The sequence below is a fragment of the Odocoileus virginianus genome, chromosome 27, assembly GCF_023699985.2.
Source record: "Odocoileus virginianus isolate 20LAN1187 ecotype Illinois chromosome 27, Ovbor_1.2, whole genome shotgun sequence".
Taxonomy (NCBI): Eukaryota; Metazoa; Chordata; class Mammalia; order Artiodactyla; family Cervidae; genus Odocoileus; species Odocoileus virginianus.
This window is the reverse complement of record NC_069700.1, coordinates 21,771,307-21,795,382: the sequence shown is the minus strand read 5'-3', so window position 1 is coordinate 21,795,382 and position 24,076 is coordinate 21,771,307. Positions and strand designations below refer to the sequence as shown.

The 24,076-nt window shown below is 37.1% G+C and overlaps 1 pseudogene; it reads right to left on the bottom strand.

The window, feature by feature from the left end:
- Positions 1-23,208, bottom strand: LOC110137684 (cysteine-rich secretory protein 3-like; annotated as a pseudogene).
- Positions 23,209-24,076: the final 868 nt, after the last annotated feature.

The window sequence follows — 24,076 nt, the reverse complement described above, 5'->3', positions numbered from 1 at the left end:
TGAGGAACTAACGTTTTTATTTTGGAGTATTTTTAGGTTTACAGAAATTCAGTTAATATAGTACCGAGAATTCCCATACACTCTCTACCCAGTTACAGCTTCCCATATTATTAATAATTTACATCTCTCTGGTACATTGATCAAGACTAAGAAATCACCACTGTTGTTAAGAATACCCTGGATCCTTTCCACATTTCATCAATTTTCCATTAATGTCCTCCTTCTGTTCCAGGATCTGATCCAAGGTACCACATTGTATTTAGTTGTTCTGTTTCATTATTCTCCTCTGATCTGTAATGTTTTCTCAGAATTTCCTTATTGCTCATGATTTTGACAGCTTTGAGGAGTCGTGATCAGGGTATTTTCTATTTAGGTTTGCTTGATGTTTTATTGCATAATAAGACTGGTGTTGCAAAGAGCACCTCAGAAGTAATATCTCTTCTAATTATATCATATACGGTGGTATGTGAATCCACATGGTTCATTACTGAGTCAGGAATGATGTGGAATTTTGATCACTTAGTTAAGATGTTACTTGCCAGATTTCTCCACTGTTCATATCTTCCGCTTTGGAAGCGAGTCCCTAAGTTCAGCACAGACTCAATAGCGAGCGATCAAAGTTCTACCTCCTGAAGGAAGAGGTATATTCAAAATATATTATTTTGAATTTTTCTTTAAGGAAGATTTGTCTAAAAGAAGAGAGACTTAAAAAGGAAGGCGTGGTCATATTCTACTGTACAATTTATGCAGATGAAGACCCAAAAGTCTTCACTGATTTTGGCAAAATGAAGATGGAGGCTACCTTAGGAAGAATTATTTGAATTTAATTGTAAAAATGGGAGACATTACTGGGAAGAGGGTGGCTGGGAGAGGAAGAATTAAAGATAGCATATGTATCTTTGAAGATGTTTAGCTATAAAGTGGGACTGGGAATGAGGACTGTAGTTCAGGATTCATGAGACAATGATATTACATTCTGACCTTTTCATGCATCTTGTTCTAGAAATATGATTCGCAATTTCTTTCTTTCTTTTTTTTTTTTTTTGACTTAGTACGTCCCCAGCATGGGGTTAACCTCCAGCCAAGGGCCCCAAGCCGGATTTTGAGAGATGGAGGAGAAGTGGGAAGACTTGGAACCTGGGAGAATACCCCTAGGCTGGCAGGCGAGCTGGTCTGGACATTGCCTGTAGGAGCTGAAAAGTGAGTTCTAAATCAGAGCATCCTCCGTCCCAGCTCCCAGGCCTTGGGGTTCCCAAGTTTTCTGATATAACTCTTTACCTCCTCCTCAGGCTTCTTTGAGGTATAATTGATGTATAATATTATGTGTTTCAGGTGTACAATACAGTGATTTGCAAATTTTAAAGGTTATACTCCATTTATAGTTATTATAGAATATTGGCTACATGCCCTGTGCCATACAAAATACCCTTGCAGCTTGTTTATTTTATACATGGTTCTCAATTTCAGTTCAAATTTCTAGTGATCATATTTGTAAGAGAATGCAGCTTTCAGAATCTTCAACTTGATTAAATTCAATTAAATTTACATCACCCCATTTATATCAAAATCCAAAGTTGTTATCATAGATTAGGTTACATTAAATTTTTTTTGTATAAAAAAAATTCTGTAAAATAAAAAGCAGATCCAGGAGAAAAAGACCCATTACTACTTGAAATCAAATTTGTAGCTAACATGTCCGTGATTTCCTTGTTAGTAAATATCAAATCTGAGTAGATGATGCAGCCTTCCATCATGTAGCCCTGCTTGGTCAGTACTGGGAATTTAATAAATTTTGCCTTGACAGTTGCAGGCAGCCTTGCAATTGGTCTTCACAAAATCAGAGGCACAGGTCCATGTTTTCTTTAAAGATGCACAGTTAGAATAGGTATCTTCATACTCACAGCTATTGGCTGGAATAAAAGCAAAGAGAGTAATCACTTCATTATCATTTTCTTCCATAGCAGCAACACAAACAGTGAACTCAATGTGAGTGAGAAAGAGAAAATTGAGCAAACATGTTGGCATCATTACACTGTGATGAGCATTTCATAGCTTGAGGGACACATACAGTCTCTTAGTTAAACTAATTGATTAGCCTACCATTTATTTTAAAATTCTAATCTTTTGAAATGTTTCTAAAATGAATTGGCCTCTTTTCCTTCCTCAGAAAACAGAGTACGATGAATTTAAATGAATCTGTCTAGAACTGCACTGTCCAAAATGATCAGCACTAGACAGGTGATTGCTTACATTTAAACCTAATTGAATTAAAATAAAATAAAATTAAAATTTTGGATCCTCAGTGATACTAGTTACATTCCAAGTTCTCAATAACCAATGTGGCCAAGGGCTACTTTGAGAGAGTATAATTATTTAGCATTTCCTTGAATGCAAAAAGTTATATTGGACTCTGTTGCTGTAGACTCTAATACTACTAGTCTTTCTTTCAGGAATAAGAAATCATTTAAGAAGATGTGGGTGCAAAAATGCAAAAACAAAAGGAAATTACACCATGATTGTTGGGCATTTCCATTCAGATTTCCCTCAGTGGCCGCAGACTCAACACATCTCAAGCCAGGTACATTATCCTACCTACAAGCTTGGCAGTTTTATAGTATTGCTTCCCAACTCTCCCCTCCTTTCACCCAGACTCAGAGAAGTGGCATAATTTAAACCAGGCACTAGGAATTAACCTGAACTCATTCCCTTCTATATTTCTAGTTTCTCTCCCTTTCTTTTTAAACTGAAGTATAGTTGATTAACGATGTTCTCCCCCTATTTTTCATCAGCGTGCAGCAAGCACAGGTAAGAAACACTGGCTCTCCCACATTCCTCCTATTTCTTATCACGGTCCATTTCTCTTCATTCATTTTGCCCTCATGCAGTAAAACTATTTGTTTTTAAACCTGTGTTTTTCAACAGTCTCCAAGCTGGATTCCCATCCAATTGTTTCCGTATGCTATTGCCAGGAGCTCTTTGTAAAACACAATTCTGATTTCGTCATTCTTCCATTTGAAATCTTTCAATTGGTTGCTCATTAGTACTAGGATAAATTCCAAGCTCCTCAACAAATAGTATTCAGCCCAGGTGTAATTATTTTCTTCTGTAGTTAATTTATACAAAGCTTTGATATCATCAGTATTCTGAATTATGGCTGAGCAATTCTGCCAGAGAGAGTGCTATAATTCAGTTACGTGAATGCATTTAAAAGGTAGAAATTTCAGTTGATGAGTTAACTGCATTGTTCATAATAATTTTAATAACATATGTCAACTAAACAAAAACACCAATGCTGTACTTCTATTAAAAACAATATGGAATAAGACTTACATGACATTAATTTCACTCCTTTTGCTAAGATATTTTTGAAGTTTCTGTGAGCTAATAACAGTATAAGCAGATTTGATTGACATTTTAAAAGTATATAAAAGTTATTAGCAGACAAAAGTGCAAGTGTTCATTAAACTAAATTTGATGATTAAATTACCCTATGGGAAAAATGAATTTAGTATGATGAACTCATTAACATATAAAGAATTATAATTTTCAATATGCCTGTCCTGGTTAAGTCATATTCTGTGGTATCACATCTTTATATTTGTACATATTTCTCCTTTTAAAGTTCCATCTTTGCTATAATGGCATTAACTTTGATGAAAAGAAAGTTCATATTCAGTTACAGTGATTAATTTCCACAGAAAGTTTTTCAGATATGCCAATATGTCACGGGTTCAACATAGCTACAGATATACATTGGTAGTAGATGTTTCTTTAGGTTATGTACAGTAACAGACTTCATTACAAGTAAGAATTCTCAACAGTGTAAACTTTTTGCTTAAAGGCACTCTATTGAATAATTTTAATTTTGCCTTTTGGAGGAAGGCATTGCTTAAGTTGGTTATATTCAGAATATTTTCTAATCCTTAGCCATGTCAGGTCATTTTATTATATTAACAAGTTAATGGTTTCAAACTTACTGCATAGTCCGTTGTCACAATTGATTGGGGCAGCTGCCACATGGTGTTCCCCGTTGGTAAGGGACATGTTGTTTGCCAACAATATTACCACTGAAATTTGAAATACAAAATGTCAAGCATTTTTCATTTTTCAAGTTTAATTTATGCTCCAAGGAAAGCATCCATCATCATATGGGCCTAAATATCTTTCAGTGTTTTAAATCATGTCAAGACTGAAAAACTGACATTCCCCAAGTGTACTCAGAACGCAATGCAAAGTAAGAATAATTCACATGTGCACTTTCATTCTTGACCCTAGTCTAACAGCCTGAGCCGAAATGGGCTAATAATAGGCTCTAAAATTTACAGAGTGCATTTCAGTGTGGTAACAGTTTTTACCTCATAGTAAACTTGATGGAATTGGTAAGGCTGTGCACCCCCACATGCTGACAAGAGGTAAACGTATCCCATCGAGAGACAGGGAGAAATTGGTTGTGCCTCAAATTTAAAAAACTCTTCTAAACTTTTATTCCTCCTCCCTGCTATTGAAAAATTCTTTTTTAAAAGTCTGGCTTGTCCATTAGATAACAATGTTAAAATACTCGATTGCTGATGGCATTATGTATTGACAACAAACTTGAAAGTACATACTTACGCAGGACAGTATTGGCAAACATAGAGGTACTTTAGACTTTGTTTGGGACAGTAGGCAACTCCACATCCAATAAGGAAAGATGAGTACCAAACAATCTATGAGCACATAAGTGAAAATAGGAGAGTACATTAGAGAAGAAAATATATTTAAAAAACTATAATAAGAAATATAAAACCAAAAAAAAAACTTACTGATATATTGTGTTTCTGCATACCTTATGAATATATTTAGTTAAATTATTGAGCAGAAGTACCGACCTTTTATTTTTATTTTATTTTGGCCACTCCATGCAGCTTACAGGATCTTTGTTCCCCATCCAGGGATTGAAGCCAGGCCATGGCAGTATAAGTGCTGAGTCCTAACTGCTGGACTGCCAGGAAATTCCCTACAAATCTTTAAAAATACTATATTTCCATGTACATTCACTATTTAATCCATTTAGACTGTAAGAAAAATACAGGGTATATTTCCCCCTTCAAGGTATGCAGGCTTTTGACAAATGACAGCTCACTGCTGAAATACCCACAACATAGTAAAACTACTCTTTACCCATTTGAGATCTTCCTTTCAGTTCAACATTGCAATCAGTCAAAATTTGGAGAAGCCTCCTTTTTAAAGTACTGATGTCAGAATGTTTTTATCTGTTCCCCTTACCTGGGTGAAATGTCCAACTACTGCTTGGGGACTCTTCGGCCCTACTTCAAAAGCAAAATCATGGACCTCATCATACCAGTTTTGGATTGCATTAGACCATGTAGAAGGGTAACTTGACATAAAGAGATTCTCGCCACAGTTCCTTGTACCTGAGAAGGAACAGATCATTCATGGGGAAAGCCATAAAACATGCAGAGTCCCTATTCTTTGTAGCATTCATAACTGTTAATCCATGAGGGAGTTTCTCATCAACTATAAGCTGGAAAGAAGTCAGATGTGCTTAATACCTTAAGAATGGCCTCAACGTGCACAATTTTGAGTACATCAAGTTTTTTTTTCTTTAGTATCTGCTCTCCCTATATTCATTGATTTACACTTTAAATTTTTCATGAGTGTATACCCTAACGCATACTCGGTATGCTAAAGGCAGAGACTAACTCAATTTCTCTCTGACTCTTGCTCACATTCATCAGAGATTGTTTTACACATAGGACCCTGTTTATGATTGCTGTTCTGTATGAACTTTGAAAAAAAGCTAGCACTCAGCCTTTAATTAAAAATCCCAATATGAAGCAAATGGCACTAGAAGAGACAATATTTTCAAAGACTATGAGTCACCCCTTAATAAGCAAATAAGAGCATCTCAGGTCAAATTCTCAAAGAATAAGGAAAGAAGTGCCTTGTAGCACAACAGAAATATTTCAAGATATTTTTGAATATATATCTCAATATATTTTTCAAGTTGAGTAGTTCGAATTAGATGGCTTTAAATATAATGTCTACATGCTACTTTAAGGGAGAGCAAACTAAATTACTCTTGGATAAATCCTTTAAGAAAGAAAGAAGCTAAGATTTTAACAGTAGATTGGGATCTTCAGGACAATTTGTTCCAATCTTCTACTGAATATAGTCATCCCTCTTCCTGATTTCACTAAATTATAGTAAAAAAAAATACAAATAACAATGACAGTTCTACATTTAAAACAGGTAAGTCATTTGCTTCTTTCAAATTGGGCTTGCCTAAATCTATGTCATTTTTCATAATTTCAGTAAATATTTTATCTAATATTTAATAATAAGATATTTTATCTCATTGTTTCTATGTTTCTTGATGCAGAAGTCATGTCTAACAGGTTATTTTTTAATCTATATAGTAATGATTATATGGCAGGCACCTAGAACATACAAAAGACTTGACATTCTGTCATCAAAAATGATATAATCAAACATATGTTATAAGTACAAATATAAATAGGTTTAAAAATCACAACTGTTTTCTGTCTGACAGCTTTCTATTCTATAAAATAGAGGAAGAGATGACTCATGACTGCTTTACTTAGGGGATGGTTAAGAGGCACAAATACAATATTGTATGAGCGTTTCTGTAAAATATAAAACATGCAATAAGCACAATGTGGTACTTCTCAGAATTCTTTCTCCTGCAGAGAGTTTTTAAATTGAAAAAGGCAACATTAGAAGCAATATTTATTTATAAAGCTTTCTTAATGTAAGGTCAAAAATAGCCCTTATGGTCTTGCTTGTTCACGGACTCAACAAATATATTAAATTACATACCTACTATCCTATTCTCTTTCTTACTGTGTTGGAAAAGGCACTTGTTTGCCCAATTCTGGGCATTTTCTGCTGCCTTGCTGTTCCATTGCTAAAACAAGAAGAGAAAAAAAAGATGCACTCAATGACTTAAATTACAAAGGAGCATAAGCTTTATGATTAGAATAGTGGACTATTCTATATGAGTACAAATTTTTTCTATGTGCATCTTCTGCTTATCATGACAGTCATGGATATCTTTTTTGCATGTCTTTTTCTGCTACACAAAATCATACATCTACCCTAAGTAATCAAAAAATCTAAGAGAGTTAATGGTCTATTTTTGATGTCACAGTAGACACACCTCAGTTTTTAGTAATGATCCTCTCTAAATATTGATCAACTCACGGAGGTGTTGAGATTATTTTTCCTATAGTACTGAGCTGGCATACTTTACTCTTAGTTCCTTTTATTTTTTTTTCAGTAAGTACATCTGGGAGACATGTGGACTTCAGTACTGGACCTAGAAAAGTGGGCTGTTATTTACCCTAGATCAAAAGGTAATAACCCTAATAACCTAAGTTAGAAGAAATACTGAGCAGAAAGACATCTCTCACTGATATCTAAAGATTTGCTTTTACTTCTGCCCCCACAATTTAAATAGCCCTTAAAACTAGACAAGTTGCTTCACTATAATAAAGCAAAATTTAGGAGACTAATGAGACAATGAGCTAATGAAGGCCCCTCACTTGTATAGGCCCTTTCTGAGTGGCAATAAGGCATCTCAGAAGATGTTTGGCCATTTTTGGGGGTTGGAGTGGTAACATTTGCAGTGGTAAGATATTTTTATGTTCTCTTTCTTAAAGTCAACAAAACTTGGATTTCTCCTACTAACATATCTTCTAGAAAAGGTCTAGGTCATAAATTCCAGCCCAGGTGGAGTGGACATTAATCATGAGGATGGTGTGGGTGATGGTATCGCAGTCACAACTGTACAGAGAGGAACTAGAAGGAAGGGAGCGCACAGGCCAGAGAAGTGATGAGAAAGCTGTTTTTATCAAAAACAACAGAGAAAGCCTAGTGAAAGTATCTAAAAGTCAGCTTATTAAGGTCAGAAGGCACATACTAACCTCAGCAGCCGGGTTCATGGAGAGGCTTCAGGGGTTCCATGGACACCCTGAAACTTCATACTCATTGTATATGTATGTGTGTATATGCATTTTTCTTTCTGGGAGGAGAAATTCCACTTTCAAAGATGGTAAACTCTGAAATAGGCATGGTAGAGTATAGATTCTGACAGATTAAACTATTCTAGTGAATAGAATATAGAAGGAGGAAGTATGATTTTTAAGCAAAAGATAGTATGCGGAATTTAAAAGAAGAATTTCTTCCCTGTCCATAACACAGCTCAAATGAAATAACAAGGCAGAGACACAACTTCCGAAGCTGAAAACTTCTTAAGAGATGTAATTTACTAGGTGCCAGCTCTTACCACAGCCTGCTCAAGCCACTTTTTTTTATGTGACTGCTTCTTACCATCTTCAGCATGTTACTGGGAGGGGGAGAAACTCCTCTCCTTAGGTCATTATGTTTGTTGACAATCTCAGTTTGGACTTTTATCAGGGTGGTTGACAAATCAGCAAAACGTAGATCCTGAAGGAAAGTCAGATTAGGATTCGTTTTTAAAAGTTTTGAAATTGAATAGAAGAATGCATAAGTTAATTTAAGAGAAAAAAGATTATTTTCAGACAAGTTCAGTTCAAGTCAGTATTATTAAGCACTGCCAATGAATCTGAGCCCAAACTATAATTTTTAAGAAAGAAAGAAATAGTGTTGAATTTTAAAAGTCGGGCTGTAATTCATGCCATGATGATTAAAAATGCCTCGATGAAAATTCCCTGGTGGTCCAGTGACTTTGTGCTTCTGTTTCAGGGGGCACGTGTTCGATCACTGGTCAAGGAACTAAGATTCCATAAGTTGCGCGGGCCAGCCAAAAAATAAAAACACCTCCGAAGCTATAAATGCCACTTTCTAGAATGAAGAGACATCTCAGTGTGAGTTTTCTAGACATATGAATGAAAACACAATGACAGAGTTACAAGATTGGAGCCATTAAACATTCTTGTTCACCCTCGATCAGGCTGCAGAAAGGGCGTGATAAGGGTAGAGGTAGGTGGATCCTTTTAGACCAGTGGTCTCCAACCTTTTTGGTACCAGGGACTGGTTTCATGGAAAAAATTTTTTCCATGGACCTGGGGGGTAGGAGATGGTTTCAGGATGATTCAAGCATATTACCTTTATTGTGCACTTTATTTCTATTGTTGTTATATCAGCTCCACCTCAGATTATCAGGCATTAGATCCTGGAGGTTGGGAACCTTTGTTTTAGATGTTTGGGGAACCTTGAACTGGCACGCTGTGTGTATTCAGAGAAAGCATGTTTAGGCGGAGTCCAAGTGCACTCAATACTCCAGTAAATAATTCTACCTATTATATGACAGACTTTATGGGGTCTCTCAAAAGACAGTTTAACAATATTATAAAAAAAATCTCCAAAACAATTTGGAGGGAGCAATGCCATTCCAATTAATGAACTATTGCTGACTTTGTTCCTTTTAGTAACAGAAATATAATTAACAGGCTATTAAGTCAGGTGCTGATATTTTTGCTGTATCTTTGCATGTATGTTGGGGAGGCTTGAGTCTGGAGGTAGAATAGGGTGTGTGAATAGTTCTCAGAAAGTCTGAGCAATTTGGTGACTTAAATTTACAGAAGAGTCTGATGTTATATGTACATGAGCAAAATTTTGTAAGCATTAAGCCCAGACAGGGCCTTTTGTTGATTTTCCCTGACATCCTGGGATAAGTTATTCTTTCCCTCCCCCAGTGCTAAGTCTCCTCAAAGTTCCACAGATACTGTGAACATGGGTCTCACCATACTTTATTGACACGATCTCATTATGTGTCCATTTCTCCTGCCTGTTTGTATATTCCTAAAGACAGGGACCAATATTGAACGTGTGGTACTCCCAGATTGGGTGCTTTCCCAGCTATCGATTCCTAAATTAGCAAGGATGCCGATGTAAAATACCAGTTGTGGCCAATCTCTGTATAAAAGTAACTGTGGTTTTGGACTGTGAATTTTAAATCATTATAACTAGGCTCAAACACATCCTTATTAACCAAAATAGGAACCATTGCAATCAACACATTTTTGCCAACAAGAAATAAGTTTGTTTATTCCTGTAGCATAAAAATACTTGCTTTGGGATTCAGTGAACCCTTAGAAAGCATTTTCTGCCTCTTTCTGGTGGCAGAAGAATTTTCCCTGCAAAAAAGTTGTCTTGATGCTTGAAATTGTAGTTGGTTGACGATAGGTCAGGTGACTATGGCAGATGGGGCAACACTTCATAGCCCAATTTGTTCAACTTTTGAAGTGTTGGTAGTGCAACATGCGGTCGTGTGTTGTTGTGGAGAAGAATTGGGTCCTTTCTGTTGACCAGTGTCAGTTGCAGGATTTGCAGTTTTCAGTACATCTTATCGATTTGCTGAGCATACTTCTCAGATGTAATGGTTTTGCTGGGATTCAGAAAGCTGTAGTGTATCAGATGGGAGAAGGCAATGGCAGCCCACTCCAGTACTCTTGCCTGGAAAATGCCATGGATGGAGAAGCCTGGTAGGCTGCCGTCCCCGGGGTAGCTAACAGTCGGACACGACTGAGCGGCTTCACTTTGACTTTTCACTTTCATGCATTGGAGAAGGAAATGGCAACCCACTCCAGCATTCTTGCCTGGAGAATCCCAGGGATGGGGGAGCCTGGTGGGCTGCCGTCTATGCGGTCGAACAGAGTCGGACACGACTGAAGCAGCTTAGCAGCAGCAGCACCAGCGTATCAGATGGTCAGCAGACCACCAGCCAGTGACCATGACCTTTTTGGGGTGCAAGTTTGGTTTTGGGAAGTGCTTTGGAGCTTCTTCTCAGTCCAACCACTGAGCTGGTCCTTGCCAGTTGTCGTATAAAATCCACTTTTTTTGCATGTCACAATTCTATTGAGAAATGGTTTGTTGTTGTTGCATAGAATAAGAGAAGATGACACTTCAAAACGATGATATTTTTTATTTTCAGTTAGCTCAAGAGGCACCCATTAACTGAGCTTTTTCATCTTTGCAATTTGCTTCAAATACTGAATGACCATAGAAGGGTGAATGTTGAGTTCTTTGGCAAATTCTCATGTAGTTTTAAGAGGATCAGCTTTGATGATTCTCTCATTTGGTCAATCAACTTCTGATGGCTGGCCACTGTGCTCCTCATCTTCAAGGCCCCTGTCCCTTTTGCAAAACTTCTTGAACCATTACTGCACTGTACATTCTTAGCAGTCCCTGGGCTAAATGCATTGTTGATGATGAGAGTTATCTCCATTGCTTTCCAACCCATTCTGAACTCAGATAGGAAAATTGCTCAAATTTGCTTTTTGTCTAACATCATTTCCCTAGTCTAAAATAAACACAAAATAAACAGCAAACTGTGTCATTAGCAAAAAAAAATGATAAATGTGTATTAAAATGATGTATACTTAACCATATTTATTTAAGAATGTATTCCAATATCAAATAGCAAAGTTCAACAATGCAAAACTACAATTACTTTTGCACTAACCTAAATACATCAAATTGTAAAATAGCTCCCTGGATATGTCCTTTTGACTCTGAAAAATGTAGTTTCATTTCAAAGTGTACCAAAATTTGGTTTCTGAAAAGTCATTATTTCCTGCTTCTTACCCTATCTTGCTTTGTAGATAAATTCTATTGAAGAAGACATGTCTTTTGTTTGTTTTAAAAATGAGCATCGATAAAGTTTTTATTAAGCTACAGGTGATGTGTTGAGAGTACAATGGATAAAAGGTGGTATCTATTTATCCTTAAAGAGTTTATATGGATAGGCAGTATGATATAAATAGATAATTATAACCTGATAACTGAAATGATAGGAGGGATCTGCTAGATATAAAGGGAGGAGGGATTAATTCTCCTTGATTGATCTTAGAAAGGATTTCACAAAATATGGTCTGGACTGGGATATTGAAAGATAAATTGTGTTTTCTAGGCATCTGGAGAAGATGCTCTGGGCAGAGGGTGTGTAGCATATCTGATCAAGAGACATTTACTGGTGCAAAGGACCAAAATGATGTCTCCCTTTTAAATACTTTAATAAATAAAGACTGGGAGATGGACTGGACATGTAACAGGGGACTAGAAAGGACCATGGAAAGAATCTTCAGGAAAGAAATTGGGAATGCAGCAAACTACTTCAGTGAAACCCTAGCCGATGAATATATTGTATTTGGATTGAAATTTTGATTATGGTAACATAATAGCTATATTTGTAAATGCCAAATGAGGTTAAATGCAATGTCAGAAACCTGTGGTCTGAGGAGTCCTAGCTAATCTTGTGTGCCCAGAGTCAAAGGAGGGTGTGGGAACAGACAGCAGCGACCAAAGCTCCTCACATTCAGAGATTCTCTGATCAGAAGGTGGACACCTTATATGGGCATCTCCACACCAATCATTGGGGAACATGACTGATCCTGTTTGGGAGATTACTAAACTGAAGTAGCATATTAGAAATAATTAGAACATCTTACCTAACATATACTAACTGCAAAATTATGGGTAAAATCAAAATACTTAATATCTTTAGTAAATTTTCTTGCCTTTTAATTTAAAGTATAAATAGAATTATTCTCATAGGGTAGTTATGAAAATTAAATGTGGTGATGTGTGGGAAGAAGTTTTCCTAATTTGAGATCATATAAATATGTTACTAATTTTCTGTGGGAGTCACGTTGAAATGTACTAAATAGAAGTAAATCAGAAAAGATCTTGGGACAGGAGAAGTATCATTAGCTTTTAAATCCACAAACTAGTGCTGTCATAAGAAATATAATTAAGGCATCACATATAATTTTAATTTAAAAAAAGAAAAAATAAGCATATTAAATTGTTAAGTATAATATATACCACTTGGTGAAGTTATTACGATGTTTATTATGTGATCAATATTAAAATTATTAAGGAGATTTTTACCTCCTTTTTTCCCCACTAAATCATGCTGTATTGTATTTATGCAGGTCTCAGCTCACACTATCCTTATTTCCAGTGTTCCATATCCTCGCATGGCTAGATGCTACCATACTGGTTGCCACAGCCTTAGACTTAAGCACAGTGAGCAACTGAGAAGTACTTTGCGATGTACCAGACACCCTGGTCTTTTTTTACTTTCAAACATTGATCCCTCAAAGTTGCATGAGTTGTTGTGAAAGGATTTTTACCCTTGACCATACCTGTCCCTTTGCAGGAAAGAACGGAAGCCACACAGCCGCCAGGAACAAAACCACCGTGAATAATGCCATTGCTGGGAAAACAAAACAAGGGAACAAAGACCTGCATTGGAATGTTTAGTGCATGAACTTCTGAGGAACACAGGGGAAAATCGAACACACAAAGTAAGGATCTCAGTTACACCGGATTCATTAGCTCACAGGAAAAAAAGAGGATATGTCACCAGGAGTCTGTAGAATGATAATGGATTTGGCCCCAGACCTGAGCCTCCAGTGCGGACAGTAAAGAACAGATAGAAACACTGCACTGAAAGCCTTGAAGGTCACCTGTGAATGTTGATGATAAATAACTCAATTCTACCCTGTTGGTGGTGTTGCTAAGTTGTATCTGACCCTTGTGGCCCCCAGGGGCTGTAGCCTGCCAGGCTCCTCTGCCCATAGGATTTCTCAGGCAAGAATATTGGAGTGGGTTGCCGTTTCTTTCTCCAGAGCATCTTCCCGACCCAGGGATCCCACCCGTGTCTCCTACATTGGCAGGCAGATTCTTCATCCCTGAGCCACAAGGGAAGTCCAATTCTGCCCTAGTTCCACAGCTTTTCCATATAACTATTCTCCAGGTGCTAGGAATGACTTCTTCACATTGCCCAACTGTGATAAAACAACACACACATAAATATATGGAATCTAGAAAGATGGTCCGTAGGAAATTATTTTCAAGGCAAGCAGCAATGGAGACAACCTGGAGGAGGGCATGGCAACCCACTCCAGTACTCTTACCTGGAGAATCCCATGGACAGAGGAGCCTGGTGGGCTACCGTCTATGGGGTCTCAAAGGGTCGGACACGACTGAAGCAACTTAGCACAACGCGCACAGTGGAGACACAGACGTAGAGAACAGACTTGTGGACACGGTAGGGGCTGGGGAGGAGGAGGAGGGAGAGGGTGGACTGTTTGGAAGGTAACCTGGAAACATACGTTACCATATGTAAATACATAGCCAATGGGAATTTGCAATATGACTCAGGGAACTCAGACTGGGGCTCTGCAACAGCCTAGAGGGGTGGGACGGGAAGGGACGTAGGTGGGGGGTTCAGCAGTTTCAGGAGGGAGAGGACATTAAAAAAAAAGAAAGGCTAGCCCTTGCTGTTTTCCTTACACCTTGCTTAATCTTTTATAAGCCCCGTTAACACCTCCTCAAATTACCAGTGAACATGTGCCACTACTTTCCTTTCAGAGATCTGGCTCAGATGCTTGCGTTTCCTAGAGCCCTAGGTAAACCCACTGAGGAGTAAATGCTTTTCTTTGGTAATTTCAACAGCTCTCTTCAACTCTGCCCAGTGTCCCCATTCATTCCCATTCAAATCCTTCTCTTCATTACGATGTCTTAAATCCCAAAAAAGCAACATTCTCTTTCTGGAGCTAAAAACAGAAGGTACAGTTCTCACATTTCAAGGTGTTATTAATACCAACCCAATCCTATGAACACCCTTAATATAGTCACATCATTTGCCTCACTACTTCAACTTCTTGGAATCCCCAGGAAATAATAATATACACTGGTAAAGCTTTAGGCATACTTTTTCATCACATTAATATTTATAAAGGTAAAACATTGTAATGAATTAAATATTCAATATCACAGGGGTAAAATGTCTAAATAAATTCAAACACATCCTCTTGCTTAAGCACAGTAGACATAAAAGTTATTTTATGATGATTTTGTAACAAGGAAAATGTTTATATTTTGAAGTTTTTTTGAAAAAAGTGGAATACAAAATGATACATGGGAGGTGCTTAGTGTTCTGTGAAAAAGTATGGGCCTTTCCAAAATTTATATATTGAAGCTCTAAGCCCCCAGTGTGACTATGATATATCAGGGCCCCTAAATAAGTAATTAAAATTAAATGAGGTTATAAGAGTGGGTTCTAATTCACAGAATTAGTGTTCAGTTCAGAAGAGGCGTTCAAGCCCTCTCTCTGTCTCTGTCTGTCTCTCTTGTCTCCACGAACCCAGAGAAAAACCCATGTGAGGGCACCCATGAAGGTAGCTGTCTGCAAGTCAGGAAGAGAAGTCTCACCAGAAACTGACCATCCTGGCACCTTGGTCTCAGGTGAGAACTGTGAGAAAATAAATTTCTGTTGCTCAAGCCACCCAATCTGTGGTATTTTGTAATAGCAGCCACAGCAGACTAATATGTATATTTCTCATGCATATTGAGGGTCAGATTACATTCAAGTGCATTCCAAGGCCTATAACATGTCATTGGAAATCTGAAGCTGCATATCTACGTTAAGCGTTTACTGGCTGCCACTCATCATCCATATTGCAATGTACCTTGACTTTTCTCATGGATAGATGACAAAAGCGCTATGGGGTTTCTTTGGGGTCAATTTTTTCCCTAATATTTATTTATTTGCCTGTTCTGGGTCTTAGTTGCAGCATGCAAACCCCTGGTTGTGGCCTGTGACATCTAGTTTCCTGACCAGGGACTGAACCTAGTCCCCTGTGTTGAGAGCACTGTCTTAGCCGTTGACCAGCAGGGAAGTCCTGGGACTAGTTTTCATATAGGGTAACAGAAGAAATTGTATTGCCTAGTGATATTGGGGACCTTGATGCTCAGGAGTTTGGGAATGCAGAGATTATGATTCACCTGGAGGACCGCAGCAAAAATAGAACCTCATACTATTCTCTTACAAAATAAATGATCAGCTAAAAAGCTAGGCCAACAGGAAGTAAAATTAAGCAAAAAACAAAAGAACGAATTCATCCTCATGTGATAAGGTGTTATTTTCTTCTCTGCATTTTCTATAATGAGTCTGTGAAGTGAAAAGTGTGAAAGTCTTAGTTGCTCAGTCATGTTTGACTCTTTTTGCCACCCCGTGAACTGTATGGCCTGCCAAGCTCCTCTGTCCATGAAACTCTCCGGGCAAGAATACTGGAGTGGGTAGCCACCTCCTTCTCCAGAGGATCTTCTAGGCCCTGGGATCAAACCTGGGTCTCTTGCATTGCAGGAGGATTCTTTATCATCTGAACCAGTCTATATTACTGTAATTTGAGTAACTATTGTGAAGGCATTCTTGGAAAAGTGCCTCTGATTTATTGTCTTAGTTGCTCTTTTGCTACCTATTGAAGCCAATGGTTTAGGCATTGTGATGTCTCTGTGAGTGAAAAAATGAGGCACAGAGATGTTACGTAACCTTCTGACAGACTCATCGCCAGACTGAGGATACTTGGGATTTTTTTTAACCTCAATAGCCATTTCCCACTAAACAGTATCATACTTTTGGTGGGGTGTGGAGTTCTGGGTAAGAATGTCAAGCATTCTGCCTTGACGGAAATAGTCCTACATTACTATTAATATAAATCTTTTTGCAGCTGATAAATAGCCAATAAATGACTGAACACATTTGATAAAATTAGAAAAAAATAGAAATATTAACAATTAATTAACAATCATTTTCTGTTCTCTTTCAAATATTATAAAACTTCTAAGACTTGGAGAGTGCAAATAATATTTTCTTAGGATATCCTTCTTGATTCCAAAAACTTAGGCCATTATAATAACCCTCATTTATATAAATTTGTTGAAATAATAGAGCACTTTGTTGGCATTTTAATGAAGTATTTTTGCCTGTTTAATAACTAGAATGAGAAAGGATGTAATTGGATTGGAAATCACAAAACTGGTAGCTTATTCCTATAAGAGTTCTATGAATGATACAAATTATAGAAGTGTTTCTACAGTGTTTTGAAATTTTAAGTTCTTCTATGCCATTAAAATTTCACTCATGGCAATATGAAAAGGTTGATTTTGTTTAGATTTTAGGTGGGCAAAAGGAAGAGGTGGGTGAAAGGAATGAGAATATAAAGACAGAAAAGGAAAAATAGGGAAAGAGAAATGAACTTACTTCTGTATAAAGCAGATACATAAATTTAATATTAAAAAGAGCCATTTTTATTTTTCAGGGATACCTGGCCCTTTACCGAGCAAACCTAAACTTTGGTACCTGGTATTGTCATGAAGGAAAGAGAGCACCGTAAGTGTTGACAAGCCTGGGATTTTGTTTTATGTTTATCATAAGTTGTGATACTGTTTTACCCAGCTTATCTTTAACTAGTTATATAAAATTGAAAATATTCATTTATCAAATTAGAATATGGTGACATAGGGTCGCCTCATAGGGATTTTGTGATGTTTGAGTAGATAAATAACATCAAAGCAATCTGAAAACAAAAAATATCAACATATACCCACACACATCCTAGCATTATCATTACTATTTTTATTATTATTTGGGATGCTTGCTCTCCCAGCAGAAATCTCTCAGCTATCAGGGCTAGCTCTTCAGGGATTGGCTTTGCTGAAGGCAGCCTCCTGGCCCAAGGTCATGCTCCCTTCCTAATTCACCCTCATCCTATGGCTGTCAGATGTGGAATATAAAGGCCTGACCTCTTCGCTCCAAGTAGAGACAACTCTGAAACATCATCCCAACTTCTGAACTACTCAGAAGTAGTCGACTGGCTGAAGCCTCCAATGAGACTACACTACACCTTTGCCTAATTTTGCTTCCCCCTGACTCCCTCCCAAAGGAATTGATCTCAAGTGCATTTCCTGATAAAGTTTCCATCTCTCAGATATTGTTCCTAGAGGATCCAATCTGTGACATCATTCATTAGATAATCTTTTTAAATTGTCCTTAATTCTAGCCAGACTTCTTTAGTTATCCTTTGATCATATGCCATTAATGCCTTAAATTATATTAATCCTCAACCCTGGATTCTAGCCACATCCTTCAAAAACATTTCTAAGTGCCTCTTCCCAAAGAAACTCCCAAGTTAACTCCAAAAACACTGATCTTGCCACTGGATGAGAGCCTTTAAAACTTACCATGTAAAGTTTTGATTATATATTCATTTTCTCTGACCCACCTGCAAGATCTTATTTCTCTCAATTTTTTCATGTACTTTTGACTTTTTTTTCTATAATTTGACCATGAGTGTGGAAAGGACAGACCACCATTTTCATTCTTTTAAATGCCTTATGGCTAAAGACAGCTCCCTCTTTATATGCTTAGTGGTGGAGCTTCAGAAGCTAAGTTATCAGAGGACTCTTTCTTAGGTTAGTGTCCCTGGACACGTACATTCCTTGGGCAATGGGCTCAAGTGGGCCTCGATGAGAATTTGCAAGCCAAAGAGAAAAACGGGTCCTTCTTTTTCTGTAAGCCAGTGACACTCAGTTATTATTCTTTCCTTTAACAGACAGTCATCAAGTTTTGCACACTATCCATGAGCAGGCTAGAATATACTGAACATATTCAAGTTAACAAAATATGATTCTCATCCACTCTGTGACCCTCAGCATATCATTAGGGTAGCTCATGATTCAAGCACCTAGGATATGAACTTGTTGAACCTTTCCAAAAGTGTGCAAAAGTGGAGGGAAAAGTTTTCTTTTTTTTTTGCCATGATCCATTCTGGTGCTTTTGGAGAAGGAGAGGAAAAAATCCAGAATAGCACAGGGATCTGGAAGTAAGTATGTCAGATGATGTAAACATAATAAAGGTCCATCAGCAACTGTTAGACCAGTGCTTTTAGCTTCATTCCACCTCTCTTCTTCAGTGGCCTCCTTAAATAGCAGGTACAAATCAGATGTGATTTATTTTCAATTATATTTGGTACAGTCACACCAAAATCAATGGAAAGAATTAGGAAAAATACCTGCCTCTTTCTGTTCTCTGCTTGCATGTAGACAATTTCTAAATGTGTGTAGTTATATGTTTCAGCTGCTATTTCCTTCGTAACAAACTTTAGATTAATTTTCACCCATTTCCCTTAAAAAGCTATTTTGCTATGTAGAAGTCATTGCAGCTTTCCTTACATGATTTTTCCTTCTGCTTTTCATCATTTTCCTTTTCAGGTGATTAGTCATCTCTCCTAAGTGTGACTAGAGAAAAGCCAAATACAGGATCTGAAAAATTTCTAATTCCAAGTGTTGATGGTTTATGTGTGCATGCTGAGTTGCTTCAGTCATGTCTGACTTTGTGACCCTGTGGACTGTAGCCCACCAGGTTTGTCTGTCCATGGGGATTCTCTAGGCAAGATTACTGGAGTGGGTTGCCATGCCCTCCTCCAGGGGATCTTCCTGACTCAGGAGTTGAACCTGCATCTCTTAACATCTCCTGCAATGGCAGGTGGGTTCTTTACCACTAACACCACCTGGGAAGCCCTGATATCTAATGACTAGCAGCAGAACAAATCTTTTTGAAGTGAAAATGCATATAATACAGTTAAATTGTAATATATTACTTCTTTCTCACCTTGATGTCAGGCGCTTTGCTAAGTTTGAAACACTCATTTGAAAAAGAAAATATTATTTTCTCTAATGACATGATATCACTGCTTATTAGAAGATAACAAGCACATTTATAAAAATTATGCAAACAAACATTACCTTAAAAGTCCATCTTGTAGAAATAAGAATTTTCAAAGTATAAACTAAGGAGAATGTGCTTTGATCCTAAGAAGAGAGTTCATAGAAGGGTCCGTTTACAAAACAAACTTTTAGGTTTCTATTCCAGTCAGGATGTCAAAATAGGCAGGCTTCTTGTTTCACTCTGACATGGATATGGAAGGACTTACAGATGCAAACTAGAATCATGACTTTCAAGAAATATCAAAAAGATAGGAAGAAAATCTGGGGAGAAGTAAGTCTCTCATGACCTCTAGTGTGTATGTGTTGATGTGTGTGTGTGTCTGTGTCTGATGGGTGTGAAGTGGAGGAAGAGGTTGCATCCTGAGGCAGTAGCTGGCCTGAGTGTACAGTGATAGCCAAGCCTTTTAATTTTTGCTCTTGCCTCAAGATAATCGTTGCATCCCCATGATTGCAAAATTCTGTAGCAACGGAACTAGCCACCTGTCCTGGGGCCATGTATCAGCAAGATAGCAACAGGGGAACGTAACCTTCATCAGATGCAAAGACATGTGTGGACTATTCTATATTGCTATTACATTCATACCACTGCCTAGGGCTATGTGAGTATGAATTAGTATAACTACTTCCTCTCAATGCTGTTTCTTCCTAAAGTGAACCTAAGGAGTGGCAGCAAATGGAAAGGATGCTGGGATTAAGTTTGTTCTAGTATATTTTTGCCATATGACAAAACAAAGATTGTATAAACATGAAAATGAACCAAAATTATTGAATTATGTACCATCTTGTGCAATCTATAGGCTATCGTGAAGAGGCAGGAAGCCCCTTGCTCTAAGTGAGCCATATATAATGATGCCATTACATGGTGACTTCCCAGGTGGCACAGTGGTAAAGAATTTGCCTGCCAATGCAGGAGATGCAAGAGACATGGGTTCAATCCCTGGGTCAGGAAGATTCCCTGGAGAAAGAAATGGCAACCCACTCCAGTTCCAGTACTCTTGCCTGGAAAATTCCATGGAGAGAGGGGCTGCAGGACATGGGGTTGCTAAAGAGTTGGACACAACTGAGCATGCACTCACATCTTTCTTGTGAAGTACTGGGTTTTTCTTTATGGGCTCACTTTAAACTCACAATAACCTACTCAATACCCTGGCTTACAAATAGGCAGTCCCAGCATCAGAGATTCAATAGTGAAGTGCCATAAACTTGCAAGCAGAACTGGGGGATAAAACTAGATATTTTGGGCTCAAAGCTCTTGCTCCTGAAAAAAGGGAATGGAAATGTTTTAAAGAATTATGGGGACTAGAAAAAAAATGCCATTAAAAGTATAAACACATGTGTACATAATAGTTATAGACACATTTATACACCTAACCACAGCTCAGAAAACTATGTGAAGTGAAAGTATTAGTCAGTAATGTCCGACTCTTTGTGACACCATAGACTGTAGCCCACCAAGCTCCTCTGTCCATGGAATTCTCCAGGCAAGAATACTGGAGTGGGTTGCCATTTCCTTCCTTAGGGAATCTTCCTGACCCAGGGATTGAACCCAGGTCTCCTGCATTGCAGGCAGACGCTTTACCAACCGAACTACCAGGGAAGACCTCAGAAAACTATAGGATGCAATCTTTTTCAAATATAGTTTAATGTAATATTTAATCTTCGTTATAACACGTTCTTTTATCTCACCACTTACATGTGAGACAGAAAGCAGCCTGTGAGAGTTTGCAAACCTTTTAGACTTTCTCATGTAAGAAATCTACAAAGATATCTAAATAACAACAGCCACATTGACAGTTCCCAGAAAACAATTATTTTTTCTTCCCAAAGATGAATTCTCTCCTCTTTACTTGACTTTACTGAAAAACATTACTAGAATTCTTAGCAGTATGGGGATTTAAATATTACTCAAGAGTTCTGACACTCTTCCTCATAATTTATCTCTTCCTCTTACAAATCTGACCTCAATTCAGAAGCCCTATCATTGTAGAGTAGCTCCCAGGCTTGAAACTTGAAATCAGTTTAATTTCCTTTGATTCTTCTCCAGACTGTGAGTCATATAGGTAGACATTGTAGGTTTTGGTTTTAAATAGGAGAAGTGGGACCACGAAATCGTCTCTGACAATAGTGTGTCTTCCCTAAGCTTTTTGGATGCCATTTAGCCACAGGGGAGAAACGCATTAATATAAAATGTTTTTTTTTTTCTTTCCATTTATTTTTATTAGTTGGAGATGTTTTAAAAGTAAAACCTTTCCTCTGTTTAGTGAATACCTGCTCACAGGTTATCAGAGGTAAATATGTAGTCTCTTGATATCTGCTTATGCAGGATCACTTCTTATTGGGCAAGGAATATAAAGTTTTATATAGAAATTGCCTTCTTATATAAAATAAATGCAACTGATATTATATTTACATCACTTATATAAACATAAATGCCTGAAAAGGTTGACTTTTGTTGGGAAAGTTTCTAAATATTTTTTTATTTGACTGCATTTCATAGGGGATATTTTATTTTAGATTTATCTAATCTTTAGGTAATTTTAGATAATCTTTAGATAATCTTTAGAATATTTTTGTCTCAAGATTGGTGCTATTACTTTGTTTTGGTGGATTTAAAACTATTAGCAATAGCTTCCCATACTGATTTTAATAATGTCTATATTATATGATGTCCATATATGTTAATATTAGTAAAATTATTTAATTTATTGAAAAATTTTAATTGGAGGATAATTGCTCTACAGTATTGTGTTAGTTTCTGCCATACATCCGCATGATCAGCCAAAGGTACACACCTACCCCTTCCCTCTTGAATCCCCCTCCTACCTCTCACCCCTCCCCACCCCTCTAGGGTGTCACAGAGCACAGGTTTGAGCTCCCTGTGTCTAGAGCACATTCCCACTGGCTATCTATTGTACATATGGTAATGTATGTGTTTCAGTGTTACTCTTTCAATTCCTCCCTCCCTCTGCTTCTCCCGTCTGTTCTTTGTATCTGCATCTCCATTGCTGTCCTGCAAATAAGTTCATCAGCACCATCTTTCTAGATTCCATATGTATGCATTAATATACAACATCTGCTTTTCTTTTTCTGACTTACTTCACTCTCTATAACAGGCTCTAGGTTCATCCACCTCATTAGAACTGACTCAAACGTGTTCCTTAAGATATTATTGTGGAAGTATGCACACACATATAACCATAGTTTTTCATTTTTATATTAAAGGAAGTTCTGCTGTAATTGTTTCCAAAATTCACAGACATAGGAATTAATTATATTGCTTATTCTGTAACAAAAGGTAAAAACTAATTTATTACATTAGATAAAAGTGCTTTTTTTAAAAAAAATATTAGAGCTATATGTTACTTTCTTAGCTTAAAAACAAAGGCATAACTTAAGATCATTACTCTCAATAAAGGTTATCAGCAGACTTGAAAACCACAGAGTCATTTACTAGGTATCATTTTTTCACTGACAAGGCATTAAGTACTTTGCCACAATAAAATGTTCACTTTAAAAATAAAGATCTTGCACTTACTGTTGGTCTTCGGGGCAAGATGAAGTTATCTGCTTTATCTGTGGGAAGGAGACAAGTAGAGAGAACGACGTTAGAGAGGTATATATGCATTATACCTATTTCCTGTTCTGACAAATTCTGGTTGTGCAAGTAAATCTGTCAACAAGATTGGAAACCGGATTTGTCATAATACCAGTAGTCTCAAATTTCATTGCTGTTTGTCTAACTGAACTTTTGACATTATCTTGTGATTCCCCACACAACTTTTTAAAAATAAATAGCTATTTCACATTTAACTACTGTACACTTATTCTTTGAAGTGCATATCATGCTACAATTTATCCACATTTTTGTCAATCAGGATTTTGACCGTGCTTAACCAAACTATGCTCATTACAACAGAGTTTTCAAGATTACTTTTTTTCTGTAAAAATAAATCTCTGTTTATAATTTTTTGTGAACTCTAGAGAATGCAATGCATTCTTCCAGAGATCTAAACTATATTCATTAGTAATTGGCTGAACCTTATCATTTTGGAGAATAATTTAGTCTTTATCTTTGTAAATGCAAGGTCACAGTATCTTTCAAAACAAAATGGAAAGAGACCCCACAACTTACTGGTATTTCTAAGTTATAAGTTCTCCTGATATTAACATTTATTTCCTGGCTATGTGAAATTCAACATACCATTGATCTACATTACATACTAAATTATCATCCTTTGATTCTATTTGTCTGTGAAAGCTTAGTTAGTAATTCTAAGCGTGTTTCCACATCTCAGAAAGGAAAAGGGCTGAACAAATAATTTCAGGTTTCTTCTGTCTCTAAAATGTAAGGTTTTCAAGTATTGAGTTTTTATAAATGAGGAAGTATAAATCAGTTAATCACAAGTAGCATATTTGTGAGCATTAGCCTGCTCACATATGCACAAGGTTGTATATAATTCAATAATTTTGGTTCATTTTCATGTTTATACTA